The 13,033-nt window shown below is 53.4% G+C and overlaps 1 protein-coding gene across 3 annotated transcripts in view; it reads left to right on the top strand.

The window, feature by feature from the left end:
- FAM168B (family with sequence similarity 168 member B) overlaps positions 1 to 13,033 on the top strand; it is a 223,894-nt gene that overhangs the window by 19,544 nt on the left and 191,317 nt on the right. The window lies entirely within an intron of this gene.

Raw genomic sequence — 13,033 nt, forward strand, 5'->3', positions numbered from 1 at the left:
CTATAGTTTATTCTCTAAAGCAGTGGCTCCCAAACCTGGTCCTGGAGGCAGTGGCTCCCAAACCTGATCCTGGAGGCATCCCAGCTGGTCAGGTTTTCAGGATGCCCACAATGAATATTCAGCATGCAGTGGAGGCAGTACATGCAAATCTCTTATACGAATATTCATTGTGGATATCCTGAAAACCTGACTGGCTGGGGTGCCTCCAGGACCAGGTTTGGGAACCAGTGCTCTAAGTTGTTGTTTTGACATTTGAAGTAGGATCTTCATTCCCAGGACTCCACTGAATACGTTTTTCTCCTGGGACAATCGGGTCAGTTGTATTCTCATATGTGATGTCATCTGACAGAGCCCAGTGCAAATGCTGCCTAGCAGCATCCCACCAGACATGCATGGATGCTTCTCCGCCGATGTCGCGTGCGGATCCAGCACTCTTTTTTTCACGGCGCTAGGATGTATTTTTGCAGTCTTCCCTTAGCGCGGTTTTTCCTTGATTTTTTTTTTTTCAAGTGCCTTCCCATGTGGGCTTTTACCCCTTTTTACTTATTTTCTGTACCTTCCCTGTTAAATCTTAGTTATTTTCAACCCTTCAAGTTTTCTTTGTTTTTTCACGGCTCTTTATGAGCACAGGCTTCACTTTGAATCTTACTCCTTTTTACTTTCAAGATTGAGAAGTTTAATTTCCATATCATCAAGCTGATCAATCCATAGACTGGTGGGTTGTGTCCATCTACCAGCAGGTGGAGATAGAGAGCAAACTTTTGCCTCCCTATATGTGGTCATGTGCTGCCGGAAACTCCTCTGTATGTTCTCTATCTCAGCAGGTGGTGGTCACACACAGCAGCAGCTCTGGCTAGGCCTCCAAGCCTAATTTTTAGGTTTTGTTGAGTGCCTGGGGTTGAGGGCTCTTTTGAGCAAGTGCAAACCTGGTGGTGCCAGGTCCCTCCTTTTCTCCCCCCTCCCGCTGGCTCAGTTAAAAAAAAAAAAAAAAAAAAAAAATTTTGAACGTCCTTAAAGGCGTTTATTTCGACGTTTATTTAAGCGTCTATTGCAGCTACTCACTGGGACACCAGGTCGTTACAACTCGGAGCGGACAGCAGGTAATTTTTACCTTTTTATAGCGGGCAGGGGGTTCCCCGATTCTTCTCCTCGTGGCATATGGCGTCGGAGGGCGAGGGCGCAAAGGGTCGCTCCCCGGGTCGCTTGAGCGCTTCTAGAGGGGATGCGGGGGTCTTCAAGCCTGATTCGCCCTTGTTGGGTGACAGTTTCGTGACCGATGAATGTCCCGGTCCTTCCTCCGGCGTGGCGGTTTTTCCCGCCATAAACGCCCATCCCCCGCTCCTCGCCTCCGCCATCTTGGCCGGCCACGCGGCTCGGACGGCTTCTTCTTGGGCCGCCCTTGAGGTTGGAGACATTAATGCCATGAACGCCCTTAATTTGGGCGACGGCACAGAAGCGGCTAAAGTTAAGAGCCGTTCTTCCCGCGCGGCTCCTTCGCGGAGTTTCGCGCCGGACGCCATTTTGGATGCGCAGCATGTCTCTCCCCCGCTATTGCGAGCGCCGGTTGAGGGTGCGTCTAGGGCTGTTGCCCAGACTGCGGAAGTGCACAGTCTGGGGGGTTTCTCTCCCGAGTTTGTTTTGCTGCTGCATCAGGCCTTCCTCATGCACAACGCTGCCCCTGCTCCCTCGTCTGGTAAAGAGGTTGAGGTTCCCAGAGGTAAACGCCCTCGGGTTGATTCCCAGGCCTTGGAGGAATTTGTCTCCTCCGATGTAGATGAGGGCAGCGTGTCTGAGGTCTCCCAACGGTCCTTTGCGGATTCCTTGGAGGAGACGGATCCCCGCTCGGATGGAGCGGATGACCCCTCTGCAGCGCGGCTTTTTAGCCCAGAGGATTTGCCCAACCTGTTGTTACAGGCCATGGACACTTTGAAGATTTCCTCTCCGGAGGACGTCTCTCCCTCAGCCCCTGTTGGCTCTGCCATTATGCTGGGGACGAAGCGCCCGCCTAGAACCTTCCACGTGCATGATGCCATGCACACCTTAATTTCGGCTCAATGGGATGTCCCAGAAGCGAGCCTTAAAGTGGCTAGGGCTATGTCCCGCCTCTATCCTTTGGCTGTGAGTGAACGTGAGGCCTATCTGTGGCCTACCGTGGATTCTTTAATCACTGCGGTGACTAAGAAAACGGCGTTGCCGGTGGAAGGTGGCACGGCCCTAAAGGACGCCCAAGACAGAAGATTGGAGGCGGCCTTAAGGTCGTCCTTTGAGGCGGCTGCTTTAAGTTTGCAGGCCTCAGTTTGCGGCTCCTATGTGGCCACGGCGTGCCTGACTATGGTGCAGCGGGCTTCCCCCTCGGATCATTCCTTGAGGGCTGATTGGCCGGCCCTGGAATCGGGCTTAGCCTATTTGGCAGACTTGCTGTATGATGTCTTGAGGGCCTCAGCGAAAGGCATGGCTCAGACAATCTCTGCGCGGCGGTGGCTTTGGCTGAAACATTGGTCTGCTGACCACGCCTCTAAATCCCGCCTGGCTAGGTTGCCTTTTAAAGGCAAGCTGCTCTTTGGGGTCGAGCTGGACAAAATCGTGACCGATCTCGGCACGTCTAAGGGCAAGAAATTACCAGAGGTCAGGGCTCGGGCTAGTACTCGTCCCGGTACCTCCAGAGGACGGTTGCAGGAAGCCCGTCGGTACCGCCCGGGCAAGTCGGGCTCTGCCCCCTCTTCCTTCAAGAGGAATTTCTCCCCCAAGCAGCATTCCTTTCGCAGAGACCGCCGTCCCGGAGGTGCTCCCTCCGGTCCTCTCCCAGGGTCTCGTACCCAATGACGGGGTCTTGGTCCACGCCCCAGTGCAGATTGGAGGACGGCTGTCCTCGTTTCTGGGCGAGTGGACCACAATAACTTCAGACGCGTGGGTGCTGGAAGTCATCAGAGACGGCTACAAGTTAGAGTTCTGCCGACCCTTAAAAGACGGGTTTGTACTCTCTCCCTGCAAGTCTCCGGTCAAAGCTGTGGCAGTGCAGCAGACCTTGGACAATCTGATCCGCCTGGGCGCGGTCGTTCCGGTGCCAGAAAGTCAGCTTGGCAAGGGACGTTACTCCATTTACTTTGTGGTACCAAAGAAAGGAGGTTCTGTCCGGCCTATCCTCGACCTCAAAGGGGTCAATCGGGCCTTGAAAGTGCGGCACTTTCGCATGGAGACTCTCCGCTCTGTTATAGCGGCAGTGAAGGCAGGAGAGTTCCTGGCATCCTTGGACATCAAGGAAGCGTACCTGCATATTCCCATCTGGCCTCCTCATCAACGCTTTCTGCGTTTTGCAGTCCTGGGACGACACTTCCAGTTCAGAGCCCTCCCTTTCGGGTTGGCTACTGCTCCGCGGACCTTTTCCAAAGTAATGGTGGTCATCGCGGCCTTCCTACGAAAGGAAGGGGTACAAGTCCATCCTTATCTGGACGACTGGTTGATCCGAGCCCCCTCTTATGCAGAGTGCGGCAAAGCTGTGGACCGGGTGATTGCTCTTTTGAGCTCCCTGGGATGGATCATCAACTGGGAGAAGAGCCAGCTGCGCCCGACTCAGTCCCTGGAGTACCTGGGAGTTCGATTCGACACCCAAGTGGGCAGAGTGTTCCTGCCAGACAATCGGATTGTCAAACTTCAGGCTCAGGTGGACCAGTTCCTAGTAGCCTCTCCACTTCGGGCTTGGGACTATGTGCAGCTGTTGGGCTCTATGACGGCCACGATGGAAGTTGTGCCCTGGGCCAGGGCTCATATGAGACCGCTTCAACACTCTTTGCTGCAGCGCTGGACTCCGATGTCGGAGGATTATGCTGTGCGCCTTCCCTTGGACCCAGCAGTGCGCAAGGCGCTGAGCTGGTGGATGCAGACAGACAAGTTGTCTGCGGGAATGCCTCTGGTGACCCCAGAGTGGATTGTCGTCACGACGGACGCCTCGTTGTCGGGCTGGGGAGCCCACTGCTTGGGAAGGACAGCGCAGGGGCTCTGGTCTCCTGCAGAGGCAAAGTGGTCTATCAACCTCCTGGAACTCAGAGCCATTCGGTTGGCGCTTTTGGAGTTCATCCCGGTACTGGTGTTGAAGCCTGTACGGGTCCTGTCGGACAATGCCACGGCTGTGGCCTATGTCAACCGCCAGGGAGGTACCAAGAGCGCCCCTCTAGCCAAGGAGGCTATGAATCTTTGCCAGTGGGCGGAAGTGAACCTGGAGCAGCTTTCAGCGGCCCACATTGCCGGAGTCATGAATGTCAAGGCGGACTTTCTCAGTCGCCATACCTTGGAGCCCGGAGAGTGGCAGCTATCTGCTCAGGCGTTCTTGGACATCACGAAGCGCTGGGGCCAGCCGAGCCTAGATCTGATGGCGTCATCGGCCAATTGCCAAGTGCCGCGCTTTTTCAGCAGAGGACGGGACCCTCGATCCCTGGGAGTAGATGCTCTTCTCCAACAGTGGCCGACACAAGAGCTTCTCTATGTGTTCCCGCCCTGGCCCATGTTGGGCAGGGTGCTAGACCGGGTGGCAAAGCATCCCGGCAGGGTAATCCTGGTGGGTCCGGATTGGCCCAGGCGTCCCTGGTATGCGGACTTGATCAGGCTCTCAGTCGACGATCCTCTGCGGCTGTCAGTGGAGCAGGGCCTGTTACATCAGGGTCCCGTGGTGATGGAGGATCCCTCCCCCTTTGGTCTTACGGCCTGGCTATTGAGCGGCAGCGTCTGAGGAAGAAGGGCTTCTCAGACAAGGTCATCGCCACTATGCTGAGAGCGAGGAAGCGCTCTACTTCTACTGCTTACGCCAGGGTTTGGCGTATCTTTGCAGCGTGGTGTGAAGCAGGCTCACTTTCTCCCTTCACTGCTCCAATTTCTTCAGTGTTGGCGTTCCTGCAAGAAGGTCTGGAGAAAGGCCTGTCGCTCAGTTCCCTTAAAGTCCAGGTAGCGGCTCTGGCTTGCTTCAGGGGCCGCCTGAAGGGTGCTTCCCTGGCTTCGCAGCCAGATGTGGTGCGCTTTCTCAAGGGAGTTAATCACCTGCGCCCTCCTCTGCACTCAGTGGTGCCTGCGTGGAATCTCAACCTGGTACTAAGAGCATTGCAGAAGCCGCCTTTTGAACCCTTGTCGAGGGCATCTCTGAAAGACCTGATGTTGAAAGCAGTCTTTTTTGTGGCTATCACTTCAGCCAGAAGAGTTTCCGAGCTCCAGGCGCTCTCATGTCGAGAGCCTTTTCTGCAGTTCACTGAGGCAGGAGTGACTATTCGCACAGTGCCTTCCTTCCTGCCCAAGATTGTTTCTCGCTTCCATGTGAATCAGCAGCTCTGTCTCCCTTCCTTTCGTAGGGAGGACTACCCAGAGGAGTACTCTGCTCTTAAATATCTGGATGTGAGACGAGTCATCATCAGATACTTGGAAGTGACCAATGATTTCCGGAAATCGGATCATCTGTTTGTCCTGTTTGCAGGTCCTCGTAAGGGTCTGCAGGCTGCTAAGCCTACAGTGGCAAGATGGGTCAAGGAAGCCATTGCAGCGGCTTATGTGGCCGCGGGGAAGGTGCCGCCTATCCAGCTGAAGGCTCACTCCACGAGAGCTCAGGCGGCCTCGATGGCAGAGGCCGGATCCGTCTCCTTGGAAGAGATATGCAAGGCGGCAACTTGGGCTTCGGTTCATACATTCTCCAAGCATTACCGTTTGACTGTGGCTGCACGGGCGGAGGCCCGGTTTGGAGCTTCAGTGTTGAGGTCAGGGATTTCAATGTCCCGCCCTGGGTGAGTACTGCTTCGGTACATCCCACCAGTCTATGGATTGATCAGCTTGATGATATGGAAGGTAAAATTATGTATAATCATACCTGATAATTTTCTTTCCATTAATCATAGCTGATCAATCCATAGCCCCTCCCAGATATCTGTACTGTTTTTATTCTGGTTGCATTTCAGGTTCAAGTTTAGTCTTCAGTTACTTCAGAAAGACTTCGTGTTCAAGTTTTTTCACTTGGATTCTTCAAGAGTTAAGACGAGTTTGTGTTACAGTGAGCTGCTGCATTCCTCTCCCCTCCGTTTTACGGGGCTGGATTGAGACTTAAAATTCTGCCGGCACTCCCTCCCGCTTCGTGCGGCTGTAGGGCAGCTTTGTACCCCTCCCGCTTCGGCGGTGTTAGGGTCAGTCAGCTCCTCCCGCGGTTGCGGTTGCAGGATAAGCCAGATCCCCCCGCATCGGCGGGTGTGGTGTCCCTCCCCCGCTCCGCGGGGATGAGCTGGACGGATTCCCCTCCCCCACTTTGGTGGGGATGAGCTGGGTTAATTCCCCTCCCCCGTTTCGGCGGTGGTGAGCTGGGCAGAGTGTCCCTTCGTGGGTGTAATTCTCTAAGTGCTGAGTCCTGCGGATGGAGCTTTGATATCGACATACTGAGGAGTTTCCGGCAGCACATGACCACATATAGGGAGGCAAAAGTTTGCTCTCTATCTCCACCTGCTGGTAGATGGACACAACCCACCAGTCTATGGATTGATCAGCTATGATTAATGGAAAGAAAATTATCAGGTATGATTATACATAATTTTACCTTGTCTGTGATTCTTTTCACGATGTCTGAGATGACCCCCAGTTACTTCAAGATGTTACCAATGTAATTGGGTGATTTCTATCATGAACCTGCACAATTGGTGTATTGGGTGCATAGGACCTAACCACCAAGCTGATTCTTGTTCTCTCTGTTTAAATATTAAGTTGGACAGAGTGCGTCAGGTCCAGTAGGAGGAACTTTTTGACTCCTCAAGGCCGGTCCATCAACATCGACACCAGAAGCGTTGACCTTGATGTCTGCACCAACCACTGGAAGTGCCCCAGCTTCAAGGCAGTCTCCACATCCTTCAACATCGGGTGCTAATAGCAGGCTCAAGCATTGGACTGACAGGATGCATAAAGGTTTGACATCGTCCTTGTTGGCACCGAAGGAATATGATACCGAGCATTGAGGGATGCCTAAGAAGCATTGTCATCAGTCCTTTTGAAGCACGGTGCCGGGAGCACCGGGGCATCAGAGTCGCCTATACCAGAGAAGCGCCGGCATCGAGAGGGCCGCTCCCCCGCTTTAGTTGAGATGCCGGTGTTCCAGTTTGTGCAACCAGGCTCCTGCTTCCAGTTTGACACCGACATTTCTCTAGATTGTCTCATAACTGGCTCTCCAGCCGTTGCCAGTGCCTGCCCTTGAACAGTATCGCACCATGCTGAGGGAGGAGCTGGAGCAGATACATCTGTTGCACTCCACTCAGGCATCGAGAACACTTGAGCATTCTCTGCACCTCGGCCTCTACTCCTTCCTTCATGAGGCCTAGACTCTGCCTGTGGAACAATCTTCGATGCTTTGATGGACATCGATGTTGACCCATGCAGTACTGCTTTCGATATTGGGTGAAGAAGTTTCTCTAGAGTTTGATGGTAGAGCTGTACCTTGGCACCCTTCAGGACGTGAGCAGGGTCGCACTGAGCTGGAGCAGGCACAGACTCACTCGGTCCTATGGTATCCCTTCTAATTCCTTCCTGCCCCAAGAGAGGTGTAAATCCACACCAGAGGGTCTTTTTCACTGGTTTTGTTAAGGGGATGGAGTCTGCTATCCCACTTAAGTTGGAGACAGAGGAATCTGAGGCTGAGATGCTATCAGTTTTAGACTACGGATTTCCTCCCACTATTCCGTTACACCCTATCCTAAAGGATACACTGATGAAGAACTGGAAATCTCCCCTCTCGGTACAGGTTGTGCCAAAGAAGGTGGATACCCAGTATCCTATCCAAAAAAGCTCCCGGATTCTAAAGGGTGCAACTGCCTCAGCACTCCTTGATCATCGAATCCATCCTCAAATGGGCCAGGAATTCCAGGACTCTAGATCTTAGGGCCCTGAACAAATTCCTACTAAAAAAAAGAAGTTCAGGATGACTTCCCTGGGCACACTTCTCATGATTCAGGAAAAAGATTGGCTGTGCTCTCTGGTCTTGAAGGATGCGTGTACCCACATTTCTATGCTTCTCAGTCACAGGAAGTATCTCGGATTTTGAGTAGGGAGTCACCTTACCGATACTGCATTATGCCTTTTGGCCTCAAGTTAGCTCCCAGTCTAGCATTGGTTGTGGCATCGCTGTGTAGGCTGGAGAGTTTGTGTTTCTCTGAGGACAAGCAGGCTGCTTGTTCTCACTGATTGGTGACGTCCAACGGCAGCCCCAGGATCTGAGATCTTCCTAGCAACAAAGTTTGCTAGCCCTCGCGCGCACATGTGCTACCGTCTTCCTGCCCATAGCACGAGCGTGCTCCTCATTCTCTTTTTTTTTTTCCGCGGCTCAGGACGGCTGTTTTCGGCTGTTCTGCGCTCCAGAGAGAGCCCTTGCAGCATTTTTCGCCGCTCTTTGGTTTTTCTGAGCGAGTTCGCTCTCGTTTTTTGTTTAAAAAAAAAAAAAAAGTTTCCCTTTCCTGTATTTTTTAGTGTTTTTCCCGTAAGTTTCCTTTCGTTGTCGGGAGTGGCCATTTTGGCCGCCCGTATGAGTTTTCCCTCGGTTTTGGTGCCTTTTTTCGGCATCATCGCGAATTTTGACTTCGCCGGCGCAATTTTTCCACTCATGTCCTCGAAGCCTACCAGCAGCTTCAAAAAGTGCATGCGGTGCAACCGGACAATCTCGCTCACTGATCCGCACGTTTCGTGTCTTCAGTGTCTGGGGGCTGGTCATCGTCCCAACGCCTGCACTTTGTGTTTTCAACTTAAAAAGAGGACCCAAGCGGCGAGATCGGCTCAGTGGAACCTTCTGTTCGGATCCCCGTCCGGTACTTCGGCGCCGACAGTATCGATGTCGGTATCGGAGAGTGCATCGACGTCGGGGAGCGCAGGTGATGGCTGTCCAGAGACCCTCCCATGCTGGTAGCAGTGAGCCATCGAGTGGGTCTCCACCTGCCTCGAGGGCACCTGCGTTGCAGACCCCCCCGGGATCGACCTCTTTCGGACCCGGCCCCGCGGAGGCTTGTGGATTCCTCGTCGGTTCTGGGAGGTATCGGTGACGTACTTCGAGTGAAGAAGCACCGTCATCGGTTGCCTTCCCGTCATGGTACCCAGGGCGCCGAAGGATTCGGCACCCGTGAAGCGTCGACGCCGGGAGGACCGCTCACCCTCCATACAGGAGGTGTCGATGCGCTCTTCTCCGGACAGCCCGGTACCGCCTCCATGCCCCAGGCAGATTCTGACTTTGTCGCCTGTACCGGCCCCACTGCCTTGCTCGACAGACACTCTAGACGAGCGCCTACGAGCCATTCTTCCAGGGATTCTGGAAAGGCTGCTGCGACCATCTGTTCCGGTACCGCCAGTGCTTGCGCCGTCGGTACCTTTGAGAGATGCGGCAGTTGGCTCCCCGCTCGTGGTGAGGACTGCAACGCCGGTACTGCTTGCGGCATTGGCCTCCGCTGCCACCCAAGTTGACTCCCAGTCGACGTCGCTGGAGGGAGCTTCAGCGGCGAGGGAGTCGTCTTCTCGGCACCGCCATAGAGGACCTAGTTCCTTGGCGTCGAGACGGGCTCGGCTTCGGACTGAAGTCGTAGAGCTTGTGTCCGATACCGAGGGTGAGGCCTCGTGGGAGGCAGAGGAAGACCCAAGTTATTTCTCTGATGAGGAGTCCTGTGGTCTTCCTTCTGATCCTACAACTTCACCAGAGAGAAAGCTTTCTCCTCCCGAGAGTCTGTCTTTCTCTTCCTTTGTACGGGAAATGTCTACGACCATTCCCTTCCCAGTGGTTACTGAGGATGAGCCCAGGGCTGAGATGTTCGAGGTCCTGGACTATCCTTCGCCACCTAAGGAGTCGTACACTGTTCCCCTGCATAATGTCCTGAAACAGACATTGCTGGCGAACTGGACGAAACCATTATCTAATCCCACTATTCCCCAAAAGATTGAGTCCCAGTATCAGATCCACGGAGATCCAGAGTTGATGAAGACCCAGTTGCCTCATGACTCTGGTGTTGTGGACTCCGCTCTCAAGAGAGCCAAGAGTTCTCAGATTACGCCTCGGCGCCCCCGGGGCGGGAGTCTAGGACTCTGGACTCTTTTGGGAGGAAGGCCTACCATTCTGCTATGCTCGTGTCCAAGATCCAGTCGTACCAGCTCTACACGAGCATCCACTTGCGGAACAATGTGCGGCAGCTGGCGGACTTGGTCGACGATCTACCATCGGAGCAGGCCAAGCCTTTTCAGGAGGTGGTCAGGCAGCTGAAGGCGTGTCACAAATTCCTGTCCAGGGGTGTTTACGACACTTTTGATGTTACGTCCAGGGCCGCTGCTCAAGGTATAGTGATGCGCAGACTCTCATGGCTGCGTGCCTCTGACCTGGAGAATAGAGTCCAGCAGCGGATTGCGGATGATCCTTGCCGGGGGGGGGGGGGATAACATATTTAGTGAGAAGGTCGAACAGGTGATAGAGCAGCTCTACCAGCGGGACACAGCATTCGACAAACTCTCCCACCGGACGCCTTCAGCATCTACCTCATCAGGTAGACGTTTTTTGGGGGGAAGGAGGAATGTCCCCTATGCTTCTAATAGGCGTAGGTACAATCCACCTTCTCGCCAGCCTGCTCAGGCTAAGCCCTAGCGCGCTCGTTCACGTCAACAAGCATGCGCCTCAACAGGCCCCTGCAGCTTCCCAGCAAAAGCAAGGGACGGGCTTTTGACTGGCTCCAGGCGAGCATACCCAATATAAAAGTGTCCGTGCCGGACAACCTACCAGTTGGAGGGGAGGTTAAAATTTTTTCACCAAAGGTAGCCTCTCGTAACCTCTGACCGGTGGGTTCTTCAAATAGTCCGGCTGGGATACTCCCTCAATTTGATATCAAAACCTCCAAATTGCCCTCCGAGAGCTCAGTCTTTCAGCATCCAGCACAGAAAGGTACTTGCAGAAGAACTCCCCGCCCTTCTCAGCGCCAATGCGGTTGAGCCCGTGCCATCGGGGGAAGGAAGGGCTGGGGTTCTATTCCAGGTACTTTTTTGTGCAAAAGAAAACAGGGGGGATGCGTCCCATCCTAGACCTAACGGCCCTGAACAAATATCTGATCCGAGAAAAGTTCAGGATGCTCTCCCTGGGCACCCTTCTTCCCATGATTCAGGCAAATGATTGGCTATGCTCTCTGGACTTAAAGGATGCTTATACACACACATCTTGATACTGCCAGCTCACAGGCGGTATCTTCGATTCCGTCTGGGAACGCAGCACTTTCAGTATTGTGTACTGCCCTTTGGTCTCGCCTCTGCGCCCAGGGTGTTTACAAAATGCCTGTCGGTGTTAGCGGCGTCGCTGCGCAGATTGGGAGTGCATGTGTTCCCTTATCTCGACGATTGGCTGGTGAAGAACACCTCACAGGCAGGAGCTCTACAGTCCATGCAGATGACTATTCAACTCCTGGAGCTACTAGGGTTTGTGATAAATTATCCAAAGTCCCACCTTCTTCTAGTTCAAAGACTAGAATTCATAGGAGCTCTGCTGGATTTCCAGACTGCTCATGCCTACCTCCCCGAAGCGAGGGCAGACAATCTTCTGTCGCTGGTTTCCTTGGCCAGAGCGTCTCAGCAGATTACAGCTCGGCAGATGATATTGCTCGGCCACATGGCCTCCACAGTTCATGTGACTCCCATGGCCCGTCTTCACATGAGATCAGCTCAATGGACCCTAGCTTCCCAGTGGTTTCAAGCTGCTGGGGATCTAGAGGACGCGATCCAGCTGTCCACGGGGTTTCTCAAATCCCTAAATTGGTGGACAATTCGATCCAATTTGACCTTGGGACGTCCCTTTCAAATTCCTCAGCCTCAAAAAGTGCTGACAACGGATGCGTCTCTCTCGGGTGGGGAGCCCATGTCGATGGGCTTCACTCTAAAGGACGTTGGTCCCTCCAGGAAACCGGTTTTCAGATCAATCTCCTGGAGTTGTGAGCGGTCTGGAACGCTCTGAAGACTTTCAGAGATCGGCTGTCCAATCAAATTATTCAAATTCAGTCAGACAATCAGGTTGCCATGTATTACATCAACAAGCAGGGGGCCACTGTATCTCGCCCCCTGTGTCAGGAAGCCATCCAGATGTGGTTTTGGGCTCGCCGTCACGGCATGTTTCTTCAAGCCACGTATCTGGCAGGCGTAAACAACAGTCTGGCCGACAGGCTGAGCAGGATAATGCAATCTCATGAGTGGTCTCTCATTTCGAGAGTGGTTCGTCAGATCTTTCAAGCGTGGGGCACCCCCTTGGTCGATCTCTTTGCTGCTCAGACCAATCACAAGGTCCCTCAGTTCTGTTCCAGACTTCAGGCCCACGGCAGGCTAGCATCAGATGCCTTTCTCCTTTATTGGGGGAAAGGTCTCCTGTATGCGTATCCTCCCATACCTTTGGTGGAGAAGACTTTTTGCTGAAACTCAAGCAGGATCGCGGGACCATGATTCTGATTGTGCCCTTCTGGCCGCGCCAGATCTGGTTCCCTCTTCTACTGGAGTTGTCCTTCGAAGAACCGTGGAGATTGGAGTGTTTTCCAACCCTCATCTCTCAGAACGAGGGGGCGCTTCTGCATCCCAACCTCCAGTTTCTAGCTCTCACGGCCTGGATGTTGAGAGCGTAGACTTTGCCTCCTTGGGTCTGTCAGAGGGTGTTTCCCGAGTCTTGCTTGCTTCCAGGAAAGATTCCACTAAAAAGAGTTACTCTTTTAAATGGAGGAGGTTTGTCATCTGGAGTGACAGCAAGGCCTCGCTCTTGTTCTACACAGACCCTGCTTGAATACCTTCTGCACTTGTCTGAGTCTGGTCTTAAGACCAAACTCCCTAAGAGTTCATCTTAGTGCAATTAGTGCTTATCATTACTGTGCAGAAGGTAAGCCTATCTCTGGACAGCCTTTAGTTGTTCGTTTCATGAGAGGTTTGCTTTTGTCAAAGCCCCCTGTCAAACCTCCACCAGTGTCATGGGATCTCAATGTCGTTCTCACCCAGCTGATGAAACCTCCTTTTGAGCCACTGAATTCCTGCCATCTGAAGTACTTGA

This window comes from Microcaecilia unicolor, chromosome 10, assembly GCF_901765095.1.
Source record: "Microcaecilia unicolor chromosome 10, aMicUni1.1, whole genome shotgun sequence".
NCBI lineage: Eukaryota > Metazoa > Chordata > Amphibia > Gymnophiona > Siphonopidae > Microcaecilia > Microcaecilia unicolor.